Source organism: Morone saxatilis, unplaced genomic scaffold (genome assembly GCF_004916995.1).
Source record: "Morone saxatilis isolate NCDOM2014 unplaced genomic scaffold, NCSU_SB_2.0 Contig21, whole genome shotgun sequence".
NCBI lineage: Eukaryota > Metazoa > Chordata > Actinopteri > Moronidae > Morone > Morone saxatilis.
In genome coordinates, this window is record NW_023339774.1 from 4,595,436 (window position 1) to 4,601,178 (window position 5,743).

General features: G+C 42.4%; 1 protein-coding gene across 1 annotated transcript in view; it reads left to right on the plus strand.

Moving 5' to 3' along the window:
* Window positions 1–5,743, plus strand: part of si:ch211-196i2.1 (collagen alpha-1(I) chain) — a 103,036-nt gene that overhangs the window by 32,408 nt on the left and 64,885 nt on the right. The window lies entirely within an intron of this gene.

The following is a 5,743-nucleotide window of genomic DNA, read 5'->3' on the forward strand; positions in this document are numbered from 1 at the left end:
GCTTTGCGTTGTGCACATGCTGTCCCAGTTACTGCGAGCACTCATGTAGCCTGAGGATCAGAGCGGGCAGTGTGACTGTATCACAGTGGGGGGGAGGAGTAGTGTTATAGAAGCAGCATCTGGATTTGTTCTTAGCACCAGATAAAATGGATTCTCCATTGCCTTGTTTCCCCTGGTGACAGCTTTTTACTGAGCTCCAAGGACGGAGCACTTCCACAATCTGAGGTGGTGACAGTCTTGTCTCTGGATAATCTTGTGTTAGGCAACGCCAAACCTTACATTACTGTAATCTGCTTTTATCTATAACTCTTACTGTCATCTACTCCACTATAGCATGACACATACTGCTTTATTTTAATGGCTCAATTTGAAGACCAAAATGTGATATAGCCCGGCCTTGTCTTTCAAGTGTGGCTTAACTTATTTAGGGTAATATGTTCATCCTGGATGGATTTATCTTGAATAAAAAAATAAAGGCAAAATCAATAGTAGAAACCATAATAAGCATTCATCTGATTGGTAGAGTGCCAGGTAGTTATGTTGGGAACCTTCCCAGCATGCACTGGGGTGATACATTCATGGATGTAAATCTCTGTTCTGCATTTTGCTCCACAATGTTTCCAGTGTTTCTGCACTGTTGAGCATTAGATATTACCAGTGAATGTGGTTTCCCAATTGCCGTAAAAGAGACTTTTAAGTGATAATCATAATCCAGCTATGAAAATGAAACTTCCAAAACGGGTTTAATTACGCATTCTGCCGTTAATCATTTAATATGTTTCAGTGTACAAATCAGAAATCCCCATTTCATTGTCAAATTAAATGCCATATGTTCTGGCTTCATTCGTCAGAACAGTCTTTTTTTTTTGTTGAGTTTATGTCTTATTGCTCATAGTAGGGCTGACCGCTAAATCGCATTTTCATCATCATCACGAAATGAACGTCTGCAGTGAACACATTGCAAAAGACTGCCTGAAACAAACCAGCCCCTCCCTTCTCTACCAGTGTTACCTCCAGGCAGAGAATCACATAGAGGAGGACAGAAGACATGATGAATTACTGATACTGATACTCTAAACTTAACAATCAGTATAGTATAATGTCAGGAACATGATTTATTGATCTGTTACTGACATTTTAGATTTGTTTACAATAAGATGTTATTGAGTTTATATAGTGACTTTGCTGTTGTAAACATTACTGTGCAACAATGATATAAACTTACACAAAAGTTACAACTGACTTATATCCCATGCCTGGGATTGAATTGTTAACGGATCTTTTGTAATCTGATGTAGCGCCAAATGTTCATCACGATCAACCATAACATTATGAGCACCTGGGCACCCTGGAGCAGTTTGAGCTACAGTAGCTCGTCTGTTGGATCGGACCACACGATCCAACAGACGAGGCCAGCCTTTCGCTCTCCACGTGCATCAATGAGCCTTGGCCGTCCATGACCCTGACTCCGGTTCACAACTTTTCCTTCCTTGGAGCACTTTTGATCGGTACTGACCACTTTAGATTGGCAACACCCCACAAGAGCTGCAGGTTTGGAGATGCTCTGACCCAGTCCTCTAGCCATCACAATGTGGCTCTTGTCAAGTCAACTTTGAGGACAAAATGTTCACTTGCTGCCTAATATATCCCACCCACTGACAGGAGCCATGATATTGAAATAGTCTGTTATTCACTTCACCTGTCAGTGCTCATAATGGAATGGCTGATCGGTGCATGTTTCTCACTATGCTGCTGCTACAGTGCCTGTAACTTTATACATATTTTCACTCATTACACTACATTTGTGCGGGTCACCTCGGGGTACCCAACCTGGTGCAGAACTCTGCCTTAACCACCAAAATCGAATCAGTTCATCATTGAGTGAAAGGGGAAGTTGCCGCCAAGCTTGAAGAAATTCCATAGACATTCCTGAAATATTGCATTTGCACAAATGGAAGGGACGGACGAACGGTGTGGAGGCATGAATATGTCTGCAGATATAAGGCGATGAGAAGACTGTAACGTTCTTCAAATTAATACCCAAAACAAATAGAAATGCCATATTTCCATTGTGTTTTCACCATATGTGACTTATGCTCTTTGAATTATGTCATCTTGTTGCGCCCTCTTCTTGGTTCAATTGCACATTAAACATCATTTTGTGGGCCTACAAATTTTGATATACACTCACACTTCGATCACTACATTTGGTGTAATTTGGTGCTTTCAATCACTTTGTATGAGTAGGTGTCCCATCCTCTCCCAGTGCTCAGGGGAGTATTTGTTTATAGCGTGACCCTCTCAGGAAAGTCAACAGCTGTTTGCAGTCGGGCTTAGCAGCGACACCGCCATCCTTCAACATGATGGGTTTCGCCTTTTAATGCATCGCAGTTAACCACATCCTAATTAGAACTAATGACTTGCTCGTTAAGGAGCTCTACAGCTAATTGGGATACTGAACTGCAAGCAGGGAAACACCACGAGGAGGTCGGGAATTTAAAAAATAATATGGAAGTTGTAAAACGGGGGCGATGCTGACCAGTGAAAGCTGCTAACCTTCTTATCAAACTGCATTTTTAATTAGAGATAATCAATATTCAAGGCAACGGATTTACCACAGTTTATATATCCATCAAGGATCATAAATACTTAATGCTTTAAAAAAAAATAAAAAATCAGAAACCCCAACACACCCAAATTTTTATTCCCCAAGTTTATGGCAATCTGGCAAATCAGATATGATTAATTATAAATTGAACCATTACAGTGTGCTTCAGAAGCTCACGTTCACAAATTGCATCCACAACTGGGGTTGAACATGAATTTGCTCTCCTGGTATTTCTGCAGCTCGTATGCAAAGTCGCTGGGTCTGATTCACATGCAGGGTCCGTTCTGCACCCTGTAGTTTCATTTAGATCAAAAAGACTCAAATAGACAGGGAATCACAGGATATCCAGAATATCTGATCATTCCCCCCCCCTCCTCACCTTGCCTCTGAGAGTCTCAGCCGCTCCCTAGACGATCTCATTAAATCAAAGATGTAAGAACCAGAAAGAGAAATATACAAGAGAAATACTTCCTGCTATTGTCTTTGCTATAAGACACAGTGAATCCAGGTTAAGTGCTTCGACAATCCTCCATGTTGGACCGTTCAGGGGAACGGCAGACACAAGTGGAAGCTTTGACAGTCACACCACATTAGCGCAGTAACTGTAAAAAGGCATTCCTGGGATTTGTTCCCTAAAAATACTCTCACACCACTGGAAGCCGGAGCCTCTCAGGAGCCTGATTTAAAACCTTGCAGCCCGAGGACAAGGCAAGAAAAGGCAGAAAAATAAATAAAAATAAAAAAACATGCCCCCAAACCGCTCCTATTACAGACACAACACGGCAAACAGTAGAAAACAATAGAGTTATTTCTGCGCAGAGCAGGATGGAGAGCAATGGCATCTTGGGGCAGAGGGCTGCAGGGCTGGGTGGGGGCCTCCCGGGCGGAGGTGGAAGGAGGGGTGCTCTAATGGGCTCAGGGAGGCTGGCTAGCCCTGCTGGAGGCCCACAGGAGGCCCTAGCCTGTGGTCTTGCCTTGGGCAGGCCTGCCACAGCAGCAGTCAGGTGGGTTGACAGACTGAGGGAGAGGAGGCCCTCCCCATGTGGCCTGTCATCAACCCTCCCCATCACGTCCCCTCCCTCTGCACAGATGTTCGGGATTTGGGGAGCAACAAGCTGTGCAGAAACAAACAAAGACGGGGATTTAACATCTCCAAGTTGAGTCTGAGTGATATCTTTCACTGCATCGCTCTAATTGAGTCAATCTGTGGTGGTTTTTAAATCAGACCGAAGCACGTGTCGACAGATTAAAAGTTAAACATTCGCTCATGCAACATGGAGAGGACTGAAGTATGAGGTTTATGAATTAATGGTCATTTACAGGGTTGAATTAAACATCAACGCGAGCCCTCTGCGTCCACACATACTGTATTAGTACAAAGTTTGTTTTTGTGCTGTGTGTCTATAGGAGAAGAAAGGGCAGGCATCAATGTGAATCTGCGCATCAACACACCCTTTTTTCTCAGGTGTGTTATGGAGTTCTGTACTTACACAGACGACCTTTAGCCCCAAAGCTCCCTGAAGCCCCATCCATATAGCCCACTGTAGGTGGTAAAGATCAGGGCGGCCTGGCCTGAACTCTCCCCTCCTGACCGGTGAGGCGTGTGAAGCCTCTGGCATGACTCTCAGCATGGGAAAAGTGCAGCTTTATCACCGCTGCTCAAACATTCATCACACAACCTCTCCAGCAGCGTGCTCCAAAGGGGGACAATAGCGCCTCCATCAACTCCCATCTGAAGCTGCCGATTTAGGCAGAAGGTGGCAGAGAGGCAACTTCAAAGTTTTTCGGCGGCCCGGGTCGGCACGCACACATCATACCGCAGAAGAAGAAGGAGAGGAGAGGAGGGACAACCGAGGAGGAGCAGCTCTCTCCAGTCAGGAGGGAGGTCATTATCAGGCCATGTTTATGCCGGCACAGAGCACACTGATGTGTGCTGCTGCTTTAACATTTGGAATATAGTACTGCAGCCATCACTGCAGGCAAAATAGTGTATGTGCCTGTGTTTGTCTATGTTTGCATGTGTGTGTGTGTGTGCGGTTGTTCCAGAAGTCTACCGAGAGGACTCTTTAAAATTATTTACATTATTTCCTGCATAGAGAGGCGAAGGTCAGTGTTTCCCCAGTGAATATCAACATTTTTGCACAAACAGCAAAATAAATACTTCATACAATATGGCATCAGGAGAATACACTGCAAAAGTATCAGATTTAACAAGTCATTTGGTTTATTATGGGCTCCTAAAACTTTTTTGTTACAGACAAAAAGATCAGTCATAAAGGCTGCAATCATTGTTCCTAGTTTGTCTTGTTTCTAAATATTAACACACATTGCTAGAAAATTCTAGGAATAAGGAAAACAGCACTTAAGTAAATTGGAGTGTGTTTATAATTTAATTAAACTTTTAGGTTCTAAATCTGAGGGAAAAAAAGGTAGTGAATTCCTGCACACTGTCAACACTCACAGACACAATAAACTGTGAGGTGAGATAGATCACTTTGATTTTATGTATACAATTATTGACAGGATAATTGTCACAGGTGTTTGTGATTGTTTTTTTTATTGGTTGTTGCAGCCAGTTGCTTGAGTATAAAGATGTTTTATATTGTAAGTTTATTGCTTGATGAAGGTGTATGACTGAAACATTGCTTTTTCAATACATTTCTTGGAGTTAACTACTTCATTTTCCTACATACCTGTCTACTAGGTGTGCATTAGACAATAGTTCAGAATATGAGACCAGTATCTAAGTGTAGTCTTGTAGTTTTTGCTTCTTTGGTGTAATGTAATGTTTTTGCAGTGTAAACAATTAATTAATATACTTGGCTGAAACGTGACAATGTGAAAAGGTTTGTGCTCTTTTGTTTCTCAAGAAGTAATATCAAGTGTGTGTATTAAACAGTCCCATAACAGGGGAAAGAATGCACACAATTTGAAGAAGCTCTTTAGATGTTAGATATGTTTTGGTCCTAGGACCATTAAAGGACAAGTTACACACCATGTAATTTTATACTAAATAGGCTATCACACAATTTTGGATGTGTAAAAAAATGTATCTTTATGGACAATGTGTGGGCTTTTGGAGCATTTCTCAACAGTCACCTGAGCTGACTTCAGTCAGTTTCAAGCACAGCTGTG